The following is a 12,913-nucleotide window of genomic DNA, read 5'->3' as shown; positions in this document are numbered from 1 at the left end:
CTACATACTAAATGAAATTTTGATTGTGGTACTAAAGTTCTCAAGACTCTTTCTTTTGCATTCCAACTCTGCATATTTCTCGTAAGGAGAATCAAATCCATTTTCTGTCACTCAAAATGGACACTCGTCTTCCTCTTTTAAGGGAATTTTCAAAACCAATATCTTTGAAGATTTCATCTTTTGCCTTCATCATTTTCGACTATCATAAAGTAATATACAATCTCTTATAACCTTATTCAATTATTAACCATGATCCCAATTTCAAAATATAAGATACAAATTATACATTTGTTCTCTTCATGGCAAAGCATAGAAAGGAAAGGGCAAGAATTAAAAGTGAGATATAGATAGAATGAATGTCATTTATATGGAGAAGAACCATGTTATAAATGACGACAACAGGACAAGATAAAGACATATAGATAATGGCTATTTAGGATAACATTGTCCCAAGACAATCAAATAATCATGACAACATATCTCGATTTTTTTAAAAAAAACCCAACTATATGATACCTTCAACATTTCAGAGCCTTTCAAAATATACAAATTTTTTGTTTTGGTAAGCCTTACAGATGATGTCGTATCCTTCTTATCCAAGTCACCTTTATAAGTTTTCAACTTAGATAAGCCTTTGTTTAGTCCAAATTGCCCTTTCAGGTTTTTAACTTAAACTCTCTCTCTTTTTTTTCTAAAGAAAAGTATTTCATCACGGTATTGGAATTTATGGGATTGGAAAGGTCATCTCCATCTATTTCTGCTAAAATTATGGCTCATCTTGAAAAAGCCTTTTTTACAACATACGACTTTTTCTAATTTGGAGTCCACTTTCCTCTGTTATCATGTTAACTTGGGGGAATTATTTTTCACACCAACTCTTTTTCTTGAAATCGATGAGGTCTGACCTTTTTATATTGAGCTCTCATCATATTTTTTTGGTATAGTTGACCATGATAAGCATCGTTAATCTTTTCTCTTCAATGAAGTTTAATTGCTCATAGTGCTTTTGAATCCGTTCAGTTTCTTCTAATCCCACTTCTCTTAAGACTCTCAAGGATAAGATTTCTACTTCTAATGACAATATAGTCTCCATCTCGTAAACCAAGGAAAATGGAGTTGCCCTAGCAGAAGTGCGTGCTGATGTTCGATAGGCATGCAAAGCATAAGGTAATTTCTCATGCCAATCTTTATGTCTCAGTCATCTTTGCTAGAATCTTTTTGATATTTTTAATTGTAACTTCAATTGCCTCATTCATTTTTGGATGATATGGAACTGAATTATAGTGCTTAATCTTAAACTAAGTACATACTTATTGCATCATCTTACTATTTAAGTTCTTTACATTACTTGAGATTATCTTTTTTGAGAGTCTATATCTATAAATTATTTCTTTCTTAATAAACTTGCAAACTATTGATCGAGTTATATTTGTGAAAGAAGCTACTTCAACCTATTTAGTGAAATAATCAATCATCATAAAAATGAATCTATTCTCATTTAATGCTTTTAGGATAATGGGACCAAAGACATCCATCCCTAACATAGAAAATGACCAAGGTGGTGCCAAAACATGTAACGTAATGGGTTGAGCATGAATCTTGTCGGTAAAAATCTGGTATTTATGACATTTTCAAGCATAATCAATGCAACCACTCTCTATTGTTAACTAGTAGTATCTAGCTCTCACAATCAGTCTTACCATCATGTGTCCATTTGTATGTACGTCACATACGCAGTCATGTTACTTCTTAACTATTATCTTTACCTCAGAGGCATTTACACAATACAATAAAACTTAATATTTGCTTCTCTTATACAAAACCTCCATATCTAAAAAGAATCTCATAACCAATCTCCTCAGAACTCTTTTATCATTTTTTGTTGTCTGATTTAGGTACTGTTGATTCATTAGGTATTGTAGAATATCATAATACCAAGGATTTCCATCTCTTTCCTCTTCCATGTTAGTGTAATGTACTAGCATATCCTTGACATCTAACTTGACGGGTTAAATTTTAGCATTATTACAAATTCATATCATTGCAACCAAAGTGACCAATGCATCTACAATATGATTTTCTTCATAAGGCAAATGATCAAATTGGATTATTTCAAATTGCTTGTACAACTCCAAAATGTATTTATGGTACAGGATAAGTTTTGAGTCTATTGTTTCCTAATCTCTCTTCAATTGATAGATAACTAAGGCTAAATCCCCAAAAACCTTTAATGCTTTAATTTTTCTTTCCAAAGTAGCTTGCAACCCTATAACATAGGCCTTATATTCAGCCACATTGTTGGTGCAATTAAAGTTCAATCTTGCTGTAATAGGATAATAATGCCTTTTGGAGATATTAGAATTCCTCTAATTTCATGCCTCATAGCATTAACAGCTCTATCAAAATACATTCTCCATGAATTTCCATCATCATTTTCTTCCTCTAATCCTAAGATGGCCATTAATTCTTCATCCAAAAAATTAAGTTTCATGGGCTCATAACTTTTAGCGACATGATCTATAAGAAATTCAACAATGGTATTTTCTTAGATCGTCTTTTAGCTCACGTATACTATATCATACTCCAAAAGCACTACTTGGCATATTATGATTCTCCCTAATAATGATGGCTTTTCAAAGATGTACTTGATTGGATCAAGTTTTACCATAAGCCAAGTGGTGTGATAAAATATATACTGCCTGAGTCTTTTAATCATTCAAGCTAAAGTGCAACATATTTTTTCTAACAACAATACTTGGACTCATACCCTATAAATTTCTTACTCAAGTAGTAAATAGTTGTTTCTTTTTTGCCAAATTCATCATGTTATCCTAGCACATATCCCACTGACTTCTTATACACCACCACATACAGAATTAATGGTCTTTCTAAAACAAGTGGTATTAATATTGGAGAATTTGATAGGTATGATTAAAAGCTTATTGACATTCTCTATTCCATTCACCAGGATTATTCTTTCGGAGGAGTTTAAAGATAAGATCACATTTGGAGGTAAGTTAAGAGATTAATCGAGAAATTTAGTTTAATTTGCCTGAAAAATCTCAGACTTTCTTTGTTGTACTTGATGGGGATAAGTTCTAAATGGTCGTATCTTTCTAGGTCAACTTCAATTCTTTTTTCACTAACCATAAAACCCAACAATTTCTCCGACTTAGCTCTGAATGTGCATTTGAACGGAGTTAACTTAAGCTAAAATTTCTTTAACCTCTTAAATAATTTTATGAGATTAGCAACATGATCTTCTCCTTTTTGAGATTTTATGATCATGTCATTTATGTACACCTCAATCTCTTTGTGCATCATATCATGGAATACTATCACTATAGCCCTTTGATAAGTTACTCCAGTATTTTTCAATCCAAAAGGCATAACCTTATAACAAAAGGTTTTCCACATAATTGCAAAGGTAGTCTTTTCCATATCATCTTAGGCCATCTTTATCTGATTATAATCAGAGAATCCATCCATAAAAGAGAAAACAACATGTCAGGCTATATTATCCACCAATGTATCAATATGAGGTAGAAAAAAGTTATCCTTCTAACTAGCCTTGTTCAGATTACGATAGTCTATGTATATTTATACCTTTCTATCTTTTTGGAGGACAGGTATTATATTGGCCACCCATTTAGGATATTTGACCACTTGTAGAAGCCTGTATTAAACTACTTTCTTACTTTTTTTTTAATTTTCAATAGCATTTTAGGTTTCATTCTTTTCAACTTTAGTTGAATTGGCCTACATTCAAGCTTCAGGGGTAGCCTATGTTTCACTATCTCAGTGCTGAGTCCAAACATATCTTGATAAGACCAAGTGAACACATCTACAAATTCTTGAAGTAAATCTTTTAATCATTGTCTATCAATCACTGGAAGTGAGGTGCCAACCTTGACCTCTTTTTTATTCTCATCATTCTTTAAATTGATCATCTCAGTAACTTTCTGATGAGGCTTAATAGATTCATTCTTCTATTTAATTAATCTCATTAAATTTAAAGGCAAACTATATTTTTCAAAGTCCTCTTAAGTGTCGATTTTATCAACATTAATTGAATTTTCAAAATTAATCCTTAATTGTTATCATGATTATCTTCATATTCATTTGAGGACCTAAAATTAAATGAAATAGGAAGTATTGGCAAAATGTTTTAATAGGAAAGTAGATTGAATAGAAAAGATGAATAAAACACATGCTTCTATTTTTTATTGAAACAATGGATAATAAAAGGCCCATACATAAGAGATCATCATAATACTTTTAGGCATAAGCAATTGAGAGTTGTAATTATATTGAAAAAGCATCAAGGACAGCAGGTATCTAGATGACACTCTAGTTTTTTAGTTCAAAATTTGGTGGGCATGGATAAACCAACATTCTTCCTTTCCGATATCTTCACCTATCACATTTTTCTTAGCTCCTAAATACATGTATCCTCCAAGACTAAATGTTTCATATAAGTTGGGAACAGCCATTGGCATATTTTTCACCAATTTTTTTCCTCTCTTATCATCTCATATTCTTTTTACTTCACATTTCAGGCTTAGTTTTTCATTGTTGTCTATAATTATTGGTGGTTCATTTATCCCCTACAAACATTTGCCTAACCTAACTCCAATATTCCAACCTTTATTAATCATTTGACTAATCACTATTTTACTAAACTTTGGTTCTCCACCTATAACATTAACAAGTTTAAAGGATCAGTAAGAGCATTTTAACAATTCCTCTATAGCTTTTATGTATTGAGCATTTATAGGCTGAGTCACTAGCAAGTCCTCTTCTTCAGCTACAATCACCAATTGATCTTTCATATTGAATTTAACCTTTTGATGTAAAGAATAAGGAAAAACACCTACCATGTGAATCTATGGTCTTACCAACAAACAACAGTAGGATAGAAAAATATCCATAACCTAGAACTTTATGTTGAAGACACAAGGTCCAATTTGCATAGGCATTTCAATATCTCCTAATACTTCATGTCTAATTCCATCAAGTGTTCGGACCACCATATGATTGCTTTTTATTTGGGATGTATCAATAGGCATCCTTGCCAAAGTAGACATAGGCATAATTTAATAGCTGAACCATTGTCAATAAGGACTTTAGCTATAATGTGACTCTTGCATTCAATAATGATATGCAGAGCTTTTGGATTTCCCTTTCCTTCAGATGGAATCTTGTCATCACTGAATGTTATATAGTGTGGTACCACCAAGTTTCCTACGAGATGGTTCACATACTCTACAGATATATTATGTGTCACATAAGCTTAGTTTAACACCTTCAATAAGGTATTGTGGTATGGTTCTGAATTTAACAATAATGAAAAAAAAGAGATTCTAGCTGGCATCTTGTTCAATTGCTCAACCACAGAATACTTACTATGCTTTACCAACTTTAGAAACTCACAAGCTTTCTTTTTTGGCACATACTTTAGAACATCTTTTTTTAGAATCAATTTTGGTTCAGTTTGTTTTTTCATCACCATCATTTTCTCTTTCTTTGTTTTCTCTAATGCTTCTAGAGTGTAGCATATTCCACATCTGGTCCTGCCACCTACACTAGTTATATTGGCAACATCAAATTTAGGCATGATTTCTTTTTACCCTTGAACCATCACTTCACAACCATATTTCATGGCACAAACTTCTCATCTTTATAGGGGAATGGACTTGGGATTTTGAAAGTCACTGACCTGTGAATAAGTTTGTCTACGATTGATCTCAGCATCTTACCATAATGTATGGTGATTGACTTTGACACCCACTTATCAATTATAGCCATTTCAGCACCTTTTGAAGCTTCTATTTTTTTGTACAACTTGATTTGGGAAGAATCCATTAGCTTCTATACCTCGTCATGAAATTGTTTGCATGTTTTAATAAATTGCCTTAGAGCCCTACTGTGATACTTGCATTTTTTATTTGAAATACATCTCCCATAATAGGTACATGGATCTATCAGTTGTATCATCCTAGCCTTATATAAAGTTTTATATAATCGATTGAACAACATTTTAATCTCCTTCACCCTTCTTTTCATAGGCCCTTTGTCCTTATTCAAAACATTAATTATATGATTGGGTAGTGGGTTAACACTGACATTAGGTATTGTTTCTTCACTGGTATCAAAATTTATTAGCCCTTCTTTAATTAGACTTTACACCATGTGTTTCAAAGAGGTGCAACTAGGGTCGACAAATCAACTCGAAACCGTCGAATTTTGACCCGACTCGATCATTTAAGGTCAAGTTTTTTTTTTGAAAAAACGAGTTTTGGGTCGGGATAGGTCGAGTTTATTTTTTGAAATATCAATTTCAGGTCGAGGTTAGGTTTATATGAAACCTAACCTGACCTGACCCGACCCGACCCAAAATATTTACCAAAATACCTTTAATATATATGTAATTTTTTTAAGGTTTCTAAATTTTGATTTCTTTCAACCTCTTTATTTCTCATCCATCCAACCATCTTACCTTTCTCATCTCTTTCGATCTCTTCAAAATTTCTCATCCACCCATCAAGTTCCACCCATCCCACATTTTTTCATCCATTTAACTTTTTTCCTTTAAATATTTCTTTTAGTTCAGTAAAGAAAGCTTTCAAGTCAGAAAGAAGAAAATCAACAGGATAAGATAAAAAGGTAAATGGGTCGACCAACCATTAGTACCTAGGAGTGACTATTTCTCCTTCTAAGAAATAAAAATTGTAACAGCTAAGCCTTCCTTTGAGTAATCTCCATTAGTACCAGTAGTTCTAAGGTAAGCCAAAGCCATCTCTTTTATAGATCTTATTTAGAAGTATCAAATTTTTTTTTTATCGACAAATCAATCTTTTCATTTTTATTTAACAAGATTTGGTCTTTGATATGAACTTATCAGCTCTTCTCAAAAGGTAAAAGCTTTTAAAAATCCTCAAAATTTTTTTTGTTTTCCATCAAAGTTGCCCAAAACACAAAACCTTGCAAAACCCATATGCTCAGGTACAAAACCCTTTAAGAATTTTAGGGGTTTCTCAGTACTCATCTTAATCCACTAAGTTCCCTGAGCACCAAATGCCCTCTGTCACTAGGGTTATTGTTCAAGAAAAAAAAGAGAAGTTGGTTAATCATGTCAAAATATGTGATTATCTTAAAACCTTAGGAATAATCCCTGATGAATTAAAGAATCTAGAATTACCCTCTACTGTTAAGGTTATGTCTGAACGTGTTAAGTTTTTACAGAGACTTGGATTAAATATTGATGATATCAAATGAATACCCTTTAATGCTTGGTTGTAGTGTGCGTAAAAACATGATACATATCTTAGGTTGCTTGAAAAAAATTGGAATTCCTAAGTCGAAACTAGGGGAATTTGTTAAGAATTATCCGTAAGAGTTGCAAGCAAGTGTGAGATTACTTCTGTTATCAAGTGTCTTAAGGCACTTAAAGTGGACTGTCCATGACTGAACATGTGATATGGAACATATAACAAGGACCTATAAAAAGAATGCACAAATAAAAAACTTACTAGCTCTTCTTGTAAGATCTTCCTCTCTTGAGTGCTTAACCTCCTCTCCTCTATCAATTTTGAAATGGTAGCTTCAGCCTAAAAAGAAAATTACCTATGGTGTTACTAAAACTTTATAGTGCTGCATGACAACAAATGTGAATTAATGATGGCAAAATACAATTCAACCTTATTTTTTAACTGTCAATATCAAGCATCATTCTTTGTCATATAAACAAACTTACATTAGCTAGCTTAGATTCAAGGTAATTTAGTTTTTATTTCATTTCCTCCACATCTTTAGTGAACTTTATCTCCTCCATAATCTTCAATGTTTTCACCTCACCATCTTTCAATGCATTGAACTCCTTTTCCTTCATTGACTTCAATTCCTCAATATCAAGAATATCCTCCACTGGCTTTGATTTTGCATCTTTCACTAGCTTTGACTCATTGCTATTGAAATTATTATTTTTGGCTTCAACTCACCATCTTTTGCTAATTTTAAGTCATCAACATTAACATCATTCTTCAGCTAAATGTCTTTTGTTAATTTTAAGTCCTCAACATTAACATCATTCTTCAACTCAATGTCTTTTGTTAATGTTAAGTCCTCAATATTAACATCATTCCTCAACTTCATCTCTGCATCTTTCGTTGGCTTTAAATCCTCTGCATAGAACATATCCTTCCTTGGCTTCAACCTTGGCAACTTGATGCAGTGAAGAGAACATTGATAATTTATTAATTTATTAAGTTCACTTTCAGATTAAAAAGAATATATATTTTCCTTTAAAAGATAATGCAATCACACATACAAGTACATATATGTATAACTTAATTTTAAGGGCTAAAAAAATAGACAAAGTAGATCTAACCATCTGTAGCAGTGCAATAATCCCAACTTTGTTGAATACTAGCTCTCTTGTAATTGAAGCATCATAATCTATTCCCTGATTCATTGTCTCTGATTCATCGAATAATGGCTCTTTTGCAATTGATTTAAGCTTGTTCTCTTCAATATATCTTTCACTATCTTTGACAAACTATCAAGCAAAACAATGAGCAAAAGTCACTTACTATTATTATCAATTAAGCACAAGAAGAGCAGAAAAATCACTTACTGTGGCAGATGTAATGTCTTCATTAATTGCTTTTACTGGGATAACTGTGCTTTGAATTAAAAACTTATCTCTACATATCATATCAGAAGGGGCTTCACACTGAGCTTGCATGGTAACTCAATGAAAAAAAATGTGAGAATATATAGCATAGTACAAGAGAGTAAAAAAAATGATAAAAACCATAATATGAGAAATTTAGTACTATATTTTATTTCTAAGTTGCATCACTAGCTTTGATTCACTTGTCTAGCTAGGCAGCACAAAGGCTGTCCTAAGGATTAAGGCTATTAGTTTTGTCAAGTACGTAATTTTTGTTTCCTCAATAAATTTATACTTTTAGGAAATTAATCATGAATTATCAGATGCAATAGAAACCAGTTACTTCAAAGGAACATGTCCTAAATATAAAGCACCTGAAAGGCTAGAAAATTTACCTTTATTAGCTTATCCCAATCCTTTCCCTATCCTAGATGGCAAAATCATTAAAACGTGTAGGGTCCCTCGATCAGGTGACCTCATATCTACTAACACTATCTTAATTTTCTTACATCATTAGTTGTGAGCTATTATAAGGCCACTTAAGCTTTAAAATTCATTCATTACATGCACACATATCAATATACAATCTTAAACATTTATGCCCCTTAAAAATATCTTGGTTGTAAAAATCTGATTCTCTTACATTAGTGAAGACAAATTAAGAATTTTAACTTGTTTTATATGTTAATTAGCCTCCTTATTTGGCTAAAAGTGCATGCTAAGTTGTACATGGTAGGATAATCTTCTACTTTTTTTTTATGGAATGAACTTTTTAAATTTTTTTGATACTTAGATTCTAAGTTTGTTTTTTAATTGTTTCAATAGAATTAACCCTAATTTTTCTTTTTTATGAATAAAGGTAAAATGTCTAATTTGGGAGATAATTCATGTTCCCCAACACCTCTTACTTCTACCTCACGTCAATCACCAATTCAGTAAACTCTCATTCCAACATCTGATGAAAATACAATTCCATCACTAAGTGTGACTAACGAAGGTGCTGAAGTTGATGATAATGGGTATAACTTAAGTAAGCTAAAATCAGAAGTATGGAAACATTTGAAAAAAGAGAAGATCAATAATGAATGGAAGGCAATATGCAATTATTGTTAGAAAAAACTTGGTGGTGCTTCTAAGAATAGAACAAGTCATTTGCATGAGTACTCAGAGAGGTGCAGCAAGCAATTTCAAATGGATATTCATCAATAAGTGCTACTAGCAAATCAAAGAAAGGTAGATGAAAAAGTAACACTAAAAAATTTTTCTTTTGATCAAAATGTCACAATGAGGGAGCTTGCTAACATAATAATCATGCATGAATATCCCTTATCAATGGTTAATCATGTGCAATTCAAAAAGTATTCTTACAGTCTCCAACATTTGTTTGCTATGCCTTCTCGAAATACTATAAAGAATGATATTTTGAAGATTTTCAAAAATGAAAAGGTAAAAACAATATCCAAGTTGAAAGCTAATGAAAGGAGAATTTCTATCACAACTGATATGTGGACTACTGATCACCAAAAAAAAGGATACATGGCTGTCACTGCTCATTACATCGATAATCAATGGAACTTACAAAAACGCATCAGCAGGTATATTTTATTAAATTATCTTATTTTGATAGGGTTTATTTTTTATTAAGTAATTATTACTATTGAATTAATTATTAAATTAATATAAATAATTGATTGTTTAATTAGGTTTGAATATGTGCCAACTCCATATACGAAAGAGGTCATTGCTTCAAGTTTGATGAAATGTTTCTTAGATTGAAATATTGATAGAAAACTTTCATCTATTACAGTGGATAATTGTAGTGTGAATGATGGTGTTATTAAGTTGTTAATTGATAGAACTGGTTGTGATGCACTTTTACTTAATGGGGCTTTTTTTCATATGCATTGTTGTGCACACATCTTGCATTTGATTGTGAAAGATGGATTGACTATGATTGGAGATGAAATTGAAAGAATTCGTGATAGTGTCCTTTTTTGGGGTGTTACACTAAAGAGGTGAGAAAATTTTGAAGAGGCAGCACATCAATTGCATATTCCAACTTTAAAAAAGTTGTGTTGATGTCAAAACACAATGGAACTCTACTTACTTGATACTTCAAACAGCTTTATTTTATAAAGATGTTTTTCCTCGTTGTGTGCAATTACATGGTGATCCTTTGTATAAATATTTGCCAACTGAAAATGATTAGATCATTACAACTGAGGTTTGTGAGAAGTTGCAATTGTTTTATGATATCACTGAAAGGTTTTCTGGCACAAAATATGCTACTGCAAATCCTTATTTTCCTAATAATTACAAAATCATCTTGGCATTGAATGAATGGATTATGCATTCCAATAGAATTATTTCATGTATGGCTGTGAGCATGTTAGGTAAATTTGAAAAATATTGGAATGATGTGCATGGTATAATGGGTGTTGCCACAATTTTAGATCCAAGGTACAAAACAGAGTTGTTGGAGTATTACTTTGAAAAGATTTATAGAGAAAATGCTGAATTTGAATTGAAAGGATTGTGTAAATATGTCAGGATTTGCTTAAGGAGTATGAGGAGAAATTGGCTTTGGAAAAGGAAGAATGACCTTATATTTCAAGCTTTTCATCTTTAGACGATGTTGGTGCTATTGAATTGAGAAAGTTAGGAGACAATGATGATTTTGTTTCAAGGAAAAAAAAAAAAGAAGAAATCAAAAGTAAAATCAGAGTTAGATCGTTACTTGGATGAATAAGTCATACCAAGAAAAGGGAATTTTGATATATTGAATTGATGGAAACTAACTGGACCTCAATTTTCTATCTTACAACTTATTGTTAGAGATATTTATGCCATACCAGTTTCTACTATTGCTTCAGAGTCTACTTTTAGTACTAGAGGGAGGTTGGTGAGTGTGCAACGCATTAGACTTCATCCATCAACTATAAAAGTTTTTACATGTTGTCAAAATTGGTTATGAGCTAAAGAAAAAGGTACAGTAATGCATATTATGCAATTTTATTTTTTATTTTAACATATTATTTGTTATTATATTTTGTTGTTATATATTATTTGTTAATATTTTAGTATTTCATTTATAGGGTCAATTTCATTAGAAGAAAAGTCTTTATATGAAGATATTGATGAGGTGAGATTGAGGAAAAGCTAACTAGTTTGGTAAATAATATTATCTTTTTTAACTAATTCATTTTTTATATTATTATTTTTAAATATATTATTTTATGATATTTATTTATTCATCTTATTGTTTTATTTTATAGGACTAGTGTGGTTAGAGTAGAATGAGGATATGGAGCTTAGTGATGATGAAATGATTTGTTGTGATCTAGACAAAAGGTAAATGACACTTTTATTGCTATTGGTCATGCTGATGAACTAGGTGAATATTGAATAGTGTTTCACATCCAGCTTTACTGTTTTAGCCCTTTTCTCATTATTTATTGGCAATTTAAAAACTGATCATGCACTTCTGTTCTTTTGTTGACAATAAATGGTGTGCATTCTCCTTTTGATAATGCTTAAGATGAGCTTTATTTATTTTCATATTTTTTAGGAATAATACAACATTTTTAATAATAATATTCTCAAAATGGTTAGTTTATTGCAAAGAAGGTGTTCTTTGAAGGATTAGATGGAAAAACTTTTATCATATATTAATATTTCTAGAAGTGCCTCAGTGGTAATATTTTTTTGAGCTAGAAGCTATTGTGAGGTCTTGTAGGTGTTTCTTTGATGCCTCTTGTAAATGGATGAATATATATACTTATATCTTTAACTGTAGCCTATTTTTATAGTTAGAATTTGATTGTAAATCCACATTAAATTTTGTTCCATGGTTTAAATGTGTTTGTCTGTTACAGCATTTGAAAATTTAAATTTGACTATTTTTATAGTTAGAATTTGACTGTAAATCCACATTAAATTATGCTTCATGGTCTAAACATGTTTGTTTGTTACATATGCTATTTCATGTGAAAATTTTAATTGGTAATAAACTAAATTCAGGTCTGGTGGGGTTGGATTCGGGTAAATAATATTCACAACGGGTCGAGGTCAGGTTTTTCCACTAAAACCTTCGAACGAGGATGGGTCGAGTATCGAGTAAAAGCATTAAGGCTTCGGGTCAGAGGCAGGGAAAGCAAAAATTTGACCCACCCCGCCCTGATGCCAACTCTAGGTGTAACCTTTGGTGGAATGGCCAGCTACCCCATAATGATGGTCGTA

At 31.6% G+C, this 12,913-nt stretch overlaps 1 pseudogene; it reads right to left on the bottom strand.

The window, feature by feature from the left end:
- Positions 1-7,386: 7,386 nt before the first annotated feature.
- On the bottom strand, positions 7,387-8,746 carry LOC111281963 (vesicle-associated protein 2-2-like; annotated as a pseudogene).
- Positions 8,747-12,913: the final 4,167 nt, after the last annotated feature.

This window comes from Durio zibethinus, chromosome 5, assembly GCF_047325235.1.
Source record: "Durio zibethinus cultivar Kanyao isolate XHJ-2024 chromosome 5, ASM4732523v1, whole genome shotgun sequence".
Classification (NCBI taxonomy): Eukaryota; Viridiplantae; Streptophyta; class Magnoliopsida; order Malvales; family Malvaceae; genus Durio; species Durio zibethinus.
Note: the sequence above shows the minus strand (reverse complement) of the source record. Positions and strands in the feature narration are given on the sequence as shown.